Here is a 17,273-nt window from a genome sequence, read left to right on the forward strand (position 1 = left end):
CCTTTCATTTTAAACATACATGCCTTACTTTATTGATTCATGAATTCCAATAGAATTATAATTGGATTTTTAAATTTACTGAAACACTTTTAGAATGTGTAGCTCTCTGGTCATGCAAAACAAAGCATATCTTACACAGAGAATAAAACAGACAGATTATACTCTGATAAATCATATATCGTACCTGTGCAGGCTTTTTAATGTTTAATGTTTTTAGGTGCTGTTCTGTAATTCAAGCAGGTAGATGATAATAAATTATGTTTAATAAACTACACGCAAAGAACATATATGGGGTTTTTTTTTTTGGGTTGTTTATTTTTCTATTTGACAGTCAGATTTGTTTCATTCTAATGATTTGTTCACTCGTTTTAAGAAAACAAACCTAACAATACTCAGAACAGCTTCTCTCCTGTGTGCCACCCTGCTTGTCTCAGAGGATGATTGAACAGATAATGACACCTATGAGTGCCATTCAGTGCCTTCCCATGGTTTCACAATCCCCCCCAAATCCCTCCAGAGCTGATTAAAATGGTTCCTTTTTGAGGTTTACTATTGGTTTCCATAGAAGATTAATGTGGTGTTGATCTTATCTGCAGTGACCCCACATTGATCATATTATCGCAGGCAGATATGTGTGCTTCTGAAGTGCCGTCTCTGTTTTAATCAAGACTGGTTCACCTGCGTTACCTGCTGATTGCATTTTTTGCGCGTTTTTCCTGTGGTGTGCTATTAAATCTTATGCTGTGGCTAATGCGTGTAATATTGACAGAACGCTCCTTAGATACGTGACACAATATTAATACATTATTGACTAACCAGTAGGAAAAGGGTACATGTGTAATATGTTCTCACCCCACTGGTATTAATATTCATTTTTTTACACTTATTGGGTACACAGCAAAAGTAAACCACACTGTGCATGTGTACATTTACTTATATCTATTACAGCACATAACATGAGGAGCCCAGTGATGAGCTCCATTATATGAAAATCTGTTTGAATTTGGGCTTTTTATCCAGGTGGTAGCATACTGTTTCTTCATATATTTAATGTTATTCTAGTTACAGCTGCAACAGTAAGAGAGACAAATGTTGTGACACGTGTGCTGGTCCAGGTGTTTATAAAAACTGCAATTTGCAAGCCAATTTTATTAAACAAATTATTTAAATAAATGTTAAAATGTATTAGCAGACTGATCCAAGGCTTGGAAACATTAAAAGTGTTTAAAATCAATACAATAACTGTAGCACTTCACATCTCTGTGTTGTCAGCCAATGCATTTCCGTACAATATTAAAAATAAATAAAATAAAACACTTGTTTTGGTTTTAAAACGTATGTGCCCAATTCCACAGCCATACTTGCAGTGTATCTTCTCCTAAATAAATGATAAAAGAGCATTGTTTTATGTACATTAACTTAATAAAGGTGACTGTGAACTTGAAATGTATGTTCTGGTTTTCCGTGTTAATTTTGAAAACAATAAAATTTAATACATATTTTCAAAACTACCCTTTATACTTACTTAACACACTTTACCATATTGGGAAAATCACACCCTATTTTTTTTTTTTAAACGAAAGATAACTTTTAATGTGCTTTCAGTTTTATTAAAGCAGATACTTTGTCAAAAACGAGATTGTATTTAATAAATGATGGTGATTTATATACAGGGCTCTTCACAGTTGCTGTGTTATCCTAGCAGTGACAATATGTACTACAAATGAACTACATGAAGTGCCTAAAAAAACAAAGGTCGCCTGCAACAGTGCTATGTAAATACTGTAAAATTGCTCTGAGATCTCCCAGCATAATAACAGCTATTTCTCAGGGAGGAGATTGCTTACTGGATCCTGTAAACAATCCTGGTAGTCTGTGTGCTGATTTTCAGTGATTTGCAGTCTGAAAAAGAACCACAGAGCAATGAAACAATAACTGTGTTTTAAAGGTTCTGCTGACGACCTCACCGCCTGCCTCTGACCCCCTGTCCAGGGCTCATTGTGAATCATAATGGTTCCTGCCATTCGGACAGTGGTAATTAATGGGATAAGTGTAGGCCAGTGGCTTTTGAGAGGCCTTGTCTGTGTCAGCTTCAGCTTAAACCACTGGAGCACTCACTTCCTGACTCAATAGTGATCCTGCTACAGACCTGCTTTGATCATTGGGGCCCATGTGAGGGTGCCCCCCACACAGACAGCTGATTTTGTTTGACAAGCCCAAATGTGACCGCTATTTAAAAAGAAACTGCACATTAATTAAAATAGACTGTTTTGTTTCAACCTTATTTAAAACAACAATAAAATGCTATTGTGTTTTCTAATATTACCACTACACCATTTTGTATTTATTTATTTGTCATGATCAGTTATGTATTCATTGGTAGAGAAATAGGTTTCTTATTTATTCCAGTGAAACCTTGTATTTTATTCAGATAAAGTGTAAAAGTCATACAGTAGTGTATCAGCCCCGGGGTTGATTATTAAACATTGATAGGTGAGACCTCCATACTGGTGTTGCTGTTGTACACAGCTTGCAATTGTCACTGTATTTATATTACACGTGCCTTTAGCCCAGTCCTTATTCAGTCACTGGTGAATATTTGACTATTAAAAAAGGTTGCTTTTTCCTATCAAAGGGGAACTTCATGCTGATGGTCTGACCTCATTAAATTATATAAACACGTTCTATATTAAGCAGAGTTTTAGGTTAAAAATGTATTCTCTGTGCTTTAATAGTCTGCTCTGAAAGTACTCTTTTTATGGAAGGGTTTCCACATCGTGCCAATTTAAACCTGGCTGTTATTGGGTTTCACTTAGGCATGTTACGGTCGTGTTAATCCTGTTATTTTAAAAAAAAAATCAGCATTTAGCCAGTGTTTTTTTTTTTTTTTTTTTCTAAAGAACTCCTATGTTTAACAACCTGCATTTATTTCTGTTTCACAGTTTACAATTTCCAAGAGGACGTGTTTAATTTTGCCAGTTAAAGGGCAGTAGTAGAAGCACGGCCAAATTATTTATTAATAATAAAATGCTACATGCCCATCTGGTTTGTTCGAATAGTAAACCTTCTTGGCTTGTAGGGGAAGAAAATATAATATATTTTTGGAGTATAAAAAAATAAAATATAATAAAGACATGCGTTTAATACATGCATCCATACTTTTAATGTATAATACTTCTAGAATTTGAGCTTTAGCTTCGTTAAAGTGTACAAACACTAGCACTTCAGTACATGGTATTTAATAAGGAGAAAATAGAGATACAGAATCATTACATTTCAAATGTAATTTCAAATGTAATTTTGTAATGATTACAGAGTTAGATATAATATTCCCAAATTATTTTAGTTTGTTATTTCAAAATTAAAATAACAATTATACATACATTTTAATTTATTTATTGGTGTGTTGAAAAGGTTTTTGCCAAATTCAACCAATACAAACAAGTTACCAGCCATGCTTGAGTCGAAGAGAACAGATATGCTTGAGTTACAAAACAGTAGCTTTCTGTTAGTTTTCCAAACTTTTGCTCTTAATAGCAGCTCTGCTCTTATGTAGTTACTTTTTAGCAGCTACAGTAAAATCAAAAACTGTACTTAATAATATATTCATATTTAAAAAAGGTAAAGCCTAAATGCTGGCTCATTAGCCTACCAGTGCCATCAAATTGCAAACATGGAAACTGGTTTCTCATTTCATTGTAATTGGCTACTGATTTTAGTGCTGTAGAAACCATGATTTACAGATGTGAAAGGCAGCATTTCATTGAGATTTTATGCAGACTAGCATGCAAGCTCATTTTCTTTCAATTTAAAACACATTTAATGGACTGTTGCAATTTGCTTCCTTTTTTTGTCATTGTGTGGCTTGAATTTCACAGCCCAGATTAGAGCTTTAAAAAAAAAAAATTGGAATGAAGAAGCCAACCTACAAATGTTGTACTTTTTTTTTTAAAGGTAGCAAAATAGAAATTAGAATTGACCCTGTATTGAGTTTTGATTGCTTTAAATTAAAATTCCTTTCAATCACTGTATAGCAATATTCGTCCTTAAGAAACTGTTTTGTGATCCTTGGTCACAGTACGTCAATCAGGATCAAAGTATTATTTACACCGTGCGTGTTGCTTGAAGTCTGTTCAGACCTAACCCGATGTACATAAGCAAATACACACGGCACTCTACATAGATCAGATTCTTCAAGGACGACTAGCCTTTATATATCAGCACATCAATGTCACAAGCAGTGAAAGACTGGAAATGATATGTGTTGTGAGATGTGACAAAGTTATTTCTGATTAAATGCAACACTGAGTTGTTTAATCATTCTAGATTTATAATGTCATCAAATCTGGCAGTGTGGCTCTGAGGTTTCAATATTTTTTTTTTTTTTTAAACATACTGAATATGGGCACATTAACTCACTGGCAAGCTACATTTGGGTTACACACTACAACACACATAAATCCCAAACCTATCCCGTCCTGTGGAACTTTTCCCTCAGCAGTCAATGTGTGCATTGCGCAGATTTGACCTGGACCAGGAAAAGGGACCCAGAAGTTTGTCCTGTGTTTCTGTAATGCACAAGGCTGTATATATAATTTCATTGTCTTATATATATATAAGGCATGCTTAATAAGGGAAAGTGCATTTGAAAACAAACAGGCTTTTGATGACATATTAACTAGACTTGCTTATTTCTATTTAAATCTATAAATGTGTTTGTGAAGTCATTTACTACATAGTTAATGATGTAATGATCTACTCTTCCTTTCTATTTAAACCTTCAGGCATCATGGTATTGGGTATATTTATTAATGTACTTACCGGTATCTTATTTTTCTGTATTGTACATTATCTAATTGTATTTCTTCTAAAACTATACATTGTAGGTAATTCATGTCATGTTTATTTATTGTAAAGTGTTGAATTATTGGTTCATTTACTTTCTTTCTTATGTTTGATAGGTGATTCTGTATTTTCTATAACGGTGTCCCTGACTCCTAGGTTTTTTCTTTTTAATTTTAAATTTTTAGCAAAATAAACCATAAACAAGGTTGCTATTTTGACATGATGGGTTTCTTATGACTGAATATCTGTTTTCTCTGTTTGCGATTTCACTATATATGGTAAGTTTTGGTACATTTTTGGTACATTTTCCACTGAATAATATATATGGTCTGATTCAGTGACACACACCTATCGATGAGATAGTAATTCAAATTGTATTTGCAGCTGTTGTACAAATAACATTTCATCTCAGCCTTTTAGATTTTACACAAACATTTCAGTTACACAATTAAACATACAAAAAGTTACACCACATATTACATTTCAATTTCATAAGGGTAAAATATTAGCTGAAAGCAGGGGAATGGTTAAAGACACATGTTGCTAATTTCCATGGTTAGCTGATAGCCACACACTTGCCTTTGGTGAAGCCAAACCTCATGCCTCTATGAAAATGATCACCTTCATTCCCTTTCCAGATGTGGTTTGCTTGTGATCTTGTATTATATTCAGCACATCATGCTTTTTTACTGGTAACGGGCATGAGTAAGAGTAAACGACATAGCGAGAGAGGTGTCGTATGTGTTGTGTTGTGATATGTGATACGAACAGAGGAAAACTCTTTTTTTATAACTCAACAACACCATACATCACAGTGAAACTTATTCTAAATGTAAAAAAAAAGTTAGTGAAAAAATAAATCTGTAACCATGTTGCCTCATAGAGGAGGTTTATATACTCTAGGATGTTTTCTTGCGAATTGGTATCATTACAAATTGTGAAAACATATATTTATATATACAGACGTGCTCAAATTTGTTGGTACCCTTACAGCTCATTGAAATAATGCTTCATTCCTCCTGAAAAGTGATGAAATTAAAAGGTATTTTATCATGTATACTTGCATGCCTTTGGTATGTCATAGAATAAAGCAAAGAAGCTGTGAAAAGAGATGAATTATTGCTTATTCTACAAAGATATTCTAAAATGGCCTGGACACATTTGTTGGTACCCCTTAGAAAAGATAATAAATAATTGGATTATAGTGATATTTCAAACTAATTAGTTTCTTTAATTAGTATCACACATGTCTCCAATCTTGTAATCAGTCATTCAGCCTATTTAAATGGAGAAAAGTAGTCACTGTGCTGTTTGGTAACATTGTGTGCACCACACTGAACATGGACCAGAGAAAGCAAAGGAGAGAGTTGTCTGAGGAGATCAGAAAGAAAATAATAGACAAGCATGGTAAAGGTAAAGGCTACAAGACCATCTCCAAGCAGCTTGGTGTTCCTGTGACAACAGTTGCAAATATTATTAAGAAGTTTAAGGTCCATGGAACTGTAGCCAACCTCCCTGGGCGCGGCCGCAAGAGGAAAATCGACCCCAGATTGAACAGAAGGATAGTGCAAATGGTAGAAAAAGAACCAAGGATAACTGCCAAAGAGATACAAGCTGAACTCCAAGGTGAAGGTACGTCAGTTTCTGATCGCACCATCTGTCGCTTTTTGAGCGAAAGTGGGCTCCATAGAAGAAGACCCAGGAGGACTCCACTTTTGACAGAAAAACATAAAAAGCCAGACTGGAATTTGCTAAAATGCATATTAACAAGCCACAATCCTTCTGGGAGAATGTCCTTTGGACAGATGAGTAAAAAATTGTGCTTTTTGGCAAGTCACATCAGCTCTATGTTCATAGATGAAAAAATGAAGCTTTCAAAGAAAAGAACACTATACCTACAGTGAAACATGGAGGAGGCTCGGTTATGTTTTGGGGCTGCTTTGCTGCGCCTGGCACAGGGTGCCTTGAATCTGTGCAGGGCACAATGAAATCTCAAGACTATCAAGGCATTCTGGAGCGAAACGTACTGCCCAGTGTCAGAAAGCTCTGTCTCAGTCGCAGGTCATGGGTCCTCCAACAGGATAATGACCCAAAACACACAGCTAAAAGCTCCCAAGAATGGATAAGAACAAAACATTGGACTATTCTGAAGTGGCCTTCTATGAGTCCTGATCTGAATCATATCGAGCATCTATGGAAAGAGCTGAAACTTGCAGTCTGGAGAAGGCACCCATCAAACCTGAGACAGCTGGAGCAGTTTGCTCAGGAAGAGTGGGCCAAACTACCTGTTAACAGGTGCAGAAGTCTCATTGAGAGCTACAGAAAACGTTTGATTGCAGTGATTGCCTCTAAAGGTTGTGCAACAAAATATTAGGTTAGCGGTCCCATCATTTTTCTCCATGCCATTTTCATTTGTTTTCTTATTTACAATATTATGTTGAATAAAAAATCAAAAGCAAAGTCTGATTTCTATTAAATATGGAATAAACAATGATGGATGCCAATTACTTTTGTCAGTTTCAAGTTATTTCAGAGAAAATTGTGCATTCTTCGTTTTTTGTGGAGGGGTACCAACAAATTTGAGCACGTCTGTATACAGCTCTGGAGAAAATGAAGAGACCACTGCAAAATTATCAGTTTCTCTGGTTTTACTATTTATAGGTATGTGTTTGGGTAAAATGAACATTTTTGTTTTATTCTATAAACTACTGACAACATTTCTCCCAAATTCCAAATAAAAATATTGTCATTTAGAGCATTTATTTGCAGAAAATGACAACTGGTCAAAATAACAAAAAAGATGCAGTGTTGTCAGACCTCGAATAATGCAAAGAAAATAAGTTCATATTCATTTTTAAACAACACAATACTAATGTTTTAACTTAGGAAGAGTTCACAAATCATTATTTGGTGGAATAACCCTGATTTTCAAGCACAGCTTTCATGCGTCTTGGCATGCTCTCCACCAGTCTTTCACATTGTTGGGTGACTTTATGCCACTCCTGGCGCAAAAATTCAAGCAGCTCGGCTTTGTATGATGGCTTGTGACCATCCATCTTCCTCTTGATCACATTCCAGGGGTTTTCAATGGGGTTCAGGTCTGGAGATTGGGCTGGCCATGACAGGGTCTTGATCTGGTGGTCCTCCATCCACACCTTGATTGACCTGGCTGTGTGGCATGGAGCATTGTCCTGCTGGAAAAACCAATCCTCAGAGTTGGGGAACATTGTCAGAGCAGAAGGAAGCAAGTTTTCTTCCAGGACAACCTTGTACTTGGCTTGATTCATGCCAAAGCTGCCCGATTCCAGCCTTGCTGAAGCACCCCCAAATCGTCACCGATCCTCCACCACATTTCACAGTGGGTGCGAGACACTGTGGCTTGTAGGCCTCTCCAGGTCTCGGTCTAACCATTAGATGACCAGGTGTTGGGCAAAGCTGAAAATTGGACTCATCTGGGGGTGCTTCAGCAAGGCTGGAATCGGGCAGATTTGTCTTTATGAAGGACGCATGAATCAAGCCAAGTACAAGGTTGTCCTGGAAGAAAACTTGCTTCCTTCTGCTCTGACAATGTTCCCCAACTCTGAGGATTGGTTTTTCCAGCAGGACAATGCTCCATGCCAGTTTTAGAAGAGTTTCAGTGTTTTAAAATAAAATATCAAACAGAATGAAATTTCAATGTACCATTTGTAATTCAGTAATATGAGAGAATTGGTCAGGGGTCTGAATACTTTTGCAAGGCACTGTATATATGTATATATATATATGTGTATATATATATATATATATATATATATAAACTAGGGGCTTCATGATTTGCTCAGTTATCTCTAAGAATGATAATATACTGTACATGTTATCACTTTCCTATCATTGTTGATGCTATAACAATATTTACTGCAACATTCATTATAAGCTTGTTGCTTTAAGGCTTATTTTCTGAATTATCTGAAGGTGGCCTTAACCTTCAGTTTGTTTTTTTGCAGACATTTCATAATAAGAGAACATGAAAATGCTCCAATAAAAATATTATCTGATTAATACTGTCTTTAACTGTGTTGTAATCTACAGCGGAAACAAATATTTAATGAAAATGATTGTGAAACTTTGAAATTTGTGCCATTAACTTTTCCAATAATATTTAGTGCAAAATAATAATAAAAAGAAGCAATAACAACTGCCTCTCTGTGGTTTTGTGAGGTCCTGTTTTGTACTCAATGGATAGTTGTAATATTGGGAGATCAGATTTTAGAACCCTTCCAAATGCATAAAACACATTTCAGAAAGCTTTAGTTTTTCTGACAATATCCTTTCTTAAATATTGATTTGTAATCTTGATTTGGCAATACTGATAAAAATGTCCCCAGCTAATGTTTCTAAAATCCTGTATTTTTTACTGGAGAGTTTTCTCCTATATCAATAATTGAACTATGTGCCAATGAGAAGGTTGAATTAAACTGTGGAGTTAATCCTATAGGAATATATGTAAGGTCACCCGGGCATATAAGAAAGGGTGTTTGCGTAGGGTTACATTTAGCATAATCATTTCCATTTTAAGAGAATAATACCAAAGCAAGAGGGCTCAAGACATACTAAGTTGGAAGCTGAACACTTACTGTATTAAACCAGCAAATAATGTACAACTATTTAAGGCTGTATTCAGAGAAACTACCATTTATTTATTTATTTGAGAATATATTATATGGACTTAATATATTTTGAAACACTCAGATGCTAAAAAATATAACCAGTAAAGTTGTTTTTACTTGCTAAAAAAAGATTAAATTGTTAAAAGATGTGAAAGTTTGCCCTTGGATTACATCTGATGTAGATGAAATTTATGATTGATTGTTTATGGTGCTGCAGCTGAAAAACTTAAAGTACTGTGCCATATTGCCTGGAGTAACACAGATGCTTGACATTTCTATTTGAATACAAAGTCAAGAGAGCACCTTAGGCAATTGATGATTTACAGGAAACTTTCTTGTGAGAATTTAGCAGTCTTATTAACTCTAAATACAAAACTAATTTGCAAAGATAACACACGCAGAAAAAAAACAAAAAAAAACAACTGGTAACCATTAAGAGGGATTTCTAACTTCCTTTAATATACTCAATTGTTTGGCCCAAGTGGTAACAGAAAATATTTAAAAGGCATCCTGGTTTCTGCTTCGTGTCTCAACCCCCTTAAAACACTCATCAGTGACATTTCTTTATGTAATTGAACATTTTGCTTGGCAGATACAGAGCAGATTGAGACACTGATTCATCTTACGTGTACATGCCTGTATAGATGCCTTAGTTGTGACATCCTCCATGCAGGTTGTGTTTTCTATGGGGGTTTTACTAAGTGCACTGAATATTGATTCAATGTTCATGTTGTAAGTGGAATGAGCAAGCCTGAGAGACAATGCAATGGTTCAGTACTGATGTGTAATGGGAGCACTAGGGTAGCTAGGATTGCCACTAGTAGAATTATATAACATTGACAGCATTTTTATATTTTGGCATACCAATATTATCCCAATAATGCTTGACTTAGTTACCTGATATTTTGTCAGTGAGTGTTTTGAAGTAGTGGATGACATTGTATCAGTATCAGTGTTGCCTTTGCTGGTAATGTTGCTGTCAGCTTGCCTGTCATATTTTTTTACCTTTTCAATAAAGGGTGACTTTTTCAGTTGTTGAAATGTTTATGTGGTTGTGACAGGATGGACCGAGGTTTGAGACTCAGAGACAGTATAAAGTTCAAAATAAAGATTTTTAATAAACAAAAATACAAAATAAACCAGCACAAGGGCCAAACAAAGAGATTTAAACACAAAATACAAACACAAAACAAAAACTTACAAAATAAAGTTTCCAGGCTGGGCGTTGCCTTCACTGGAACCAAAAACTTACAAAGACACAGCACAAACAAAACACTCCTCTTCTGGAACTCTCTTTCTCCTACTCTCTCCCCAACCAGGGCCTCTCCCCTGGCTTTTATCCCCTGTGGCTGGAGCCCAATTATTCAATAATTGCCGATTAGTCAATTAGGGCTCCAGCCACATTCTCACATGTTTTCCTGGCAGGGAGGAATTTTAACCCCCTCCCTGCCAGTCCCAACCATGATCATAAAGACAGGGCAGTACCCCGTCACATATCCCCCCCCTTGTGCCAAGCACAACATGGCCTAAATGGCCACCTCCCCCCTCAGTCTCAGTCCCGGAAGAGGGGGAAGCACAGTGTCCATGGGGGTGGCCATGGTGGGACGTTCGGCACCACCCAATTCTTCGTGACCAGCAGCTCCCTCTTCCGGGGCTCCGGCCACACACCATCTTGCCGCGAAAGTGCAGCTGGGGGAGCTGGTCTCCTGACCTCCCTCCCCCTCTTCATGGTCAGCAACTCCCCTCCGTGGGGCTCCGGCCACAGTGTAGCGACCCCAGGCGAAGCAGGATCCCTGGCAACCCCAGGCAACGCCAGCAGCAGCGGACCCTCGGGAGGCGACGGCAGCAGCAGTGGACCCTCGGGAGGCGGAGACGGGAACGGCGGCCCGGCTCCCTCTGGTGGCGGAGGCGGGAACGGCGGCCCGGCTCCCTCTGGTGGCGGAGGTGGGAACGGCGGCCCGGCTCCCTCTGGTGGCGGAGGCGGGAACGGCGGCCCGGCTCCCTCTGGTGGCGGAGGCGGGAACGGCGGCCCGGCTCCCTCTGGTGGCGGAGGCGGGAACGGCGGCCCGGCTCCCTCTGGTGGCGGAGGCGGGAACGGCGGCCCGGCTCCCTCTGGTGGCGGAGACGGAACGGCGGCCCGGCTCCCTCTGCTGGCGAAGGCGGGAACGGCGGCCCGGCTCCCTCTGCTGGCGAAGGCGGGAACGGCGGCTCGTCTCCCTCTGCTGGCGGAGGCGGGAACGGCGGCTCGTCTCCCTCTGCTGGCGGAGGCAGGAACGGTGGCCCCTCTCCCTCTAGTGGCGGAGGCGGAAACAGCAACTCGTCTCCCTCTGCTGGCGGAGGCGGGAACAGCAACTCGTCTCCCTCTGCTGGCGGAGGCAGGAACAGCAACTCGTCTCCCTCTGCTGGCGGAGGCGGAAACGGCAGCTCGTCTCCCTCTGCTGGCGGAGGCGGAAACGGCAGCTCGTCTCCCTCTGCTGGCGGAGGCGGGAACGGCAGCTCGTCTCCCTCTGCTGGCGGAGGCGGGAACGGCAACTCGTCTCCCTCTGCTGGCGGAGGCGGAAACGGCAGCTCGTCTCCCTCTGCTGGCGGAGGCGGAAACGGCAGCTCGTCTCCCTCTGCTGGCGGAGGCGGGAACGGCAGCTCGTCTCCCTCTGCTGGCGGAGGCGGGAACGGCAGCTCGTCTCCCTCTGCTGGCGGAGGCGGGAACGGCAGCTCGTCTCCCTCTGCTGGCGGAGGCGGGAACGGCAACTCGTCTCCCTCTGCTGGCGGAGGCGGGAACGGCAGCTCGTCTCCCTCTGCTGGCGGAGGCGGGAACGGCAGCTCGTCTCCCTCTGCTGGCGGAGGCGGGAACGGCAGCTCGTCTCCCTCCTGGCTCTCGGGACGGCAGCTCCTCCCCTTCTGGCTCTCGGGACGGCAGCTCCTCCCCTTCTGGCTCTCGGGACGGCAGCTCCTCCCCTTCTGGCTCTCGATCATAAAGACGGGGCAGTACCCCGTCACAGTGGTACATTCATTTTTTTATTTTTATTGCTCTTCATCTCAGTTACTCATGATTAGCTCTTCCTTTATTCATGTTTCCTTAAGTCAAATGTTATACAAATATAAAATAAAAAAAACAAAAATTACCCTCAGCATTTCAATATATACTTCATTTATTTAAAAATAAAAATAAATCAATTGACAGCATCTGCAGATAGTTAACGTTGCAAACTATAATTAAACAAATTACATATTCTGTGCTCAAATTGACACTCTCACTTATTCTGGATTGACCTTGTAAAACAGAGAGCAGGAGGTTCCAGGTATACCTGCAGTAAAAAAAAGTGCATAATTAATTTACATGAATAGCCATGACATTACATTGTAATGATCCCTGTCATACACATGAACCACTGTGTAATGATATGGTAATGGAATGGAGAACAACTTTTTGTTACCTGTTGCAATTACTTGGTTACATGGTACAGGTTATTTCCATGTAATCACGTGTATTAAATGGTTACATATGCAAAGTGTTACTGAAGTAAAAGAAGGACTTCTTTTTTTCTTAACCATATACGCTACAGAAGAAATGTAGGAGCACAAACTGTCATGGCTTGGCATCTCAGCCCACTGAATCAAATACCGAGGCAAGGGCTGGATGCAAACTGGAAACCTCACTGTTCAAAGATGAAGTTTTTACTATTAACTGAGGAGCAAGTCGTCTAGTTGAGAAGTATGGACCTTATTTTCAAAGCATTTTCTCCATTCTTTAATTAACTCCTATTTTTTGAAAGGAGAAAAAATCATGTTAATGTTACAAAATGAGAAGCAAAACACACTCAGAGCGCTTAAGAGGACTTTAAATATATACCCCAGCAAGTCTTATGCTAATGTCAGTATTATTAACTTATCAGCCTCTAAAAGGAGATCCATAACAACAGTCACAAATAAATATGTGCATATTAAATTATAAAAAGCAAACAAAAACAAAACAAAAATAACAAATTGTGTAACCGCTGATTAATTTCTCTCTTATAAAGTGTAGGCCTCCAATTCAGCCTGATATAAAAACACGCCTCCCATTGCCTGACAATTGGTAGTCTACTTTCTGACACACATGTCTTCGTGTAATTGACCATGCTTATTTTGCATGTGATTTTGAAGTTTACATTTATGTTAACATGGTAAACAGTCTTCGAATGTAGTTCATACCACTGCTTAGTTGAAAATTATCATAAAGCTGCATCTCTGTAATGTTGATTGGAAATCTGGGACTGCATTTGACCTGGAATTAACAAGAGACAGCTTGTGACAATTGAGTGACTGATCTGAGGCCAATGCAACTGTATTGCTATGCCTGCAAACTGTAGGCGTTTCCATTGAAACAAAAGGAATACTTGCATTCACTGAATGGCCTGGGAGTATCTGTCTGTCTGCAATTTACCTCCAGCACTCATCTGGTGCTTTCCTGATTCACTGTCTAAATTAACAAAAACTAAATGAAGTGTATTCCTAACTACTGTAAGAAATTATTTGTGAAAGCAAACTCAGATTTTTTGTCTCTGCCACTGAAAGGCAAGCCATGCAAAGATTTTATAGGCAAGACCTTGTGTTTCCCTTTTATTGAAAGTTGACTAGCTCTTTTCATCACAGTGCATGCTGGTGCAGACCTACTTAATGTAGCTGACTCCTTGGGATGTTGGCTGTGTGAGGTACAAGGGGTAAAGCAAAATGACTCGACAACATTAAAGAAAGTTAATATAGGACCTCTAATATTGTATCTTCACTAAACTTTATGTGTTGGCAGTGAGCTTTTGTAAAAATATACTATGTGTGTATATACATAGCATATATATATATATATATATATATATATATATATATATATATATATATAAATTGTGTGTGTGTGTGTATAACATGCTCTTACATGTCAAGATAACACAGAAACTCTGAATACAAATAATTGGAATAAGCACAAATGTAACCAGTTCAGCCAGGGGTAAATTTGGCCTGAGTTGAGCTCCAGTAAATATTTTCGCCTGAGGCTGTTCTGTAGTGAAAACAATACAAAATACAGCTTTACTATAAATTATGAACATTTATTTTCATAACAATTATTACAAGTGAAAATATTTACGTACAGTATCTGGAGAGCAGCATAACAACAGGAGCGTCACTTCTGTATCTATGTGTATGTCTGTCCTTCTTTTCCTTGGCTGTTGCTTGTGCTGTGTGTGCGTGTGTGTGTGTGTATCATGTGCAACTGTAAACGAGTTAACTGCTGTGTAAACTTGACACAGTGTATTTGCTTTGTCTCCGTGATTGAAATAAGTCGCTACTGTTGGCAGAACTGAAACAGGATGTCGGTTTGGTTGCCTGAGAATGTACGAGCTTATGTAGTTTGAAACAATATAACGAATATCACTTGACTAAATGGCCTGAGAAACAATTCAGAACACTGTCAGCACTAGCTTATGAAAACATTTTTATTTTCTTTATAGTAATTTGTGAATCTAAAACTGGGAATGTAACGCACCTGTCTTTTTATAGCAATGCAATTTACTTCATGGAATGGGAATGGGAATCGGGGGTGGGGGTTCGTGGCATTTGGGCTCCGGGAAATATTCCATGATAATTTAAGCCTTGAGTTAAACCATGTTTCATTATAAAACATATTAATTCTCCTTTCTCCAGTCCAGTGACAACCCTTGTAAAAGTCTCCCATAGTAAAAACATAGCAAAATGTATAAAGCATAGTGAAAGAATGGCAAAGCATAGGTAAGCTTGGTAAACACCAGCGAGGTATGGTAAAGTGCAATTAAAAAAAGCTTGGCAAACCAGGGTAAACTACAGCTATGGCCAAAAGTTTTGCATCACCTTATAGAATTAACTAATTTTGCTTCATAAAGTCAAATGAAACCTGCTGAATAATGTTACCTTAACTTACTGAATTACATACTGCTTTGCAGTTTTTCATATAAATTGAAAAATGTGATGTCATAGTGACCAAACTGAGTACTGCACTTTTTCACTTTTCATTGATTGATTGATTTGCATTGTTTGTTATAAATTTGCTGTGATTATTTGGTTGTTTTTATTTTATATTAATTACTATGTTCAGTTTTGCTTGCTGTGTTTACTATTTTGTTGTATTTATTATTAGTACACTAGTGACCAAATGGTAGAACTGATTGACATTGTGAGGAACCTAATTGCATCACCTGTTACCCATTACCTCATTTAATTACTAACTGCCCTATAAAAGGTGTGCTGTCAGCAAAGTGCAGGCAGAGAGCAGAGCATAGTGTGTTGCTGGAGGACCCAGACCAGGAAATGCAATAAAAATTGAAGCTTTCTTACCTGTGTTGTGGTCCTTGGACGATCATCTGGGGAGTCAGCGTTGGTGTCACTGAACCCCAAAAGAACCTGTAGAGAGAGAGTGGAAAACTCATTTTTGTACACATAGTTAACAGTTTTGTTTGGTTTATTGTCACCTTATCAGCTTTAGATTGAGCGTAAAAGCACGTTACATTTTTGGTCGTAAATCAGCAGGATTCTGTGTTCATCGCACCAACCTCGAGTGTGATGAGTGTCTCGGGGCCACTAGCTGTTGGGCAACCAGGCGAGCAACCTAGTTAACCTACAGCCAACAGTAGTTCACCCGGCTGTAGCAGCCTTAACCTTTCCACTTATGTTGTGGGCTCTGTGGGTTCTGAAATTTGATGGTACCAAGGAGGAGATATGCCACTAGGGGCATGGCAATTACAAATTGAGGCCACACTCCGGTTTCAATCTCTTACTGAAGTACAACAGACTGATATGATATTACAGGCATTAGGTGGGATAGCCAAATGAGAAATTGTGCTCCTTCCGTTAAGGGAACGTATGACCCCCGTCAGATCTTTGCAGTGTTAGAGGGGCTGTATGGGGACCACTTTCCGTTAGCACAATTAAGGGCCAGATTCTACAGCTGTAGTCAGGAGCCTGGGGAAGCAGTGGGGGCTGAACTGTTTTCCAGGTTGCAGTGATGGGACCCCACTAGTAGCGCCCTCCAGGATACCATCCTCTGCGATCAGTGGATCTCCAGCCTCCTTCCTGGAACAGTACATCAAATCCTCCAGCAGCGTGTGCAAAGTACCCCTGCCATGACATTCACCGAGGTTGGTATAGAGGCCAGGCTGCTCATCGAAGATAGTCAAGGATCTCCAAAGGAAGTGATCAGCAAGGCAGTGATCCATCCCCATCCCCCTTCGCAAGGACCTCCTCGGGCCGAGGTTCTGGCTGAAGTCCAGGGCCAGTTGACCAGTTTATCCCGCTCCATCGCCACTGACGTGCAGGCTCAGTTACAACTGCTCCAGCCCATTGTCCATTCAGCTCCACCCCCACTACCTTGATATCCAGTGGTTGGTGCTAAAGGCTGCCAATGGATTGGAGCTGCCCTATGTTGGATATGTAGTCCTGGATTTTCAAATCGGTTCCCGAACCAGGGGGTTGTGATCGTCAGCGACGACTGTCAAGGCGTCGATAGAGGGATCTTGGGGATGAATATTATCTTGGCCTGTTGGGATACCATCTTCCATTGTGATCCAACACAAGACAGATTCTTCTCTGATTCAACCAGCTATGCACAATGAGTGGGAACAAACCTTGCCCAATGTTGACCGGTAGCTGCTGCCAAGACCCCTAGTGGCAAGATTGGTGAGGATTGTCTAGTCCACCAAGGACCGGTGATGATTCCCCCCTGTAGCGAAATGATGGTCTGGGTTCGGGTAGTGGCTCCACCGTCCAGAGAACCGCATT

Source organism: Acipenser ruthenus, chromosome 3 (assembly GCF_902713425.1).
Source record: "Acipenser ruthenus chromosome 3, fAciRut3.2 maternal haplotype, whole genome shotgun sequence".
Taxonomy (NCBI): domain Eukaryota; kingdom Metazoa; phylum Chordata; class Actinopteri; order Acipenseriformes; family Acipenseridae; genus Acipenser; species Acipenser ruthenus.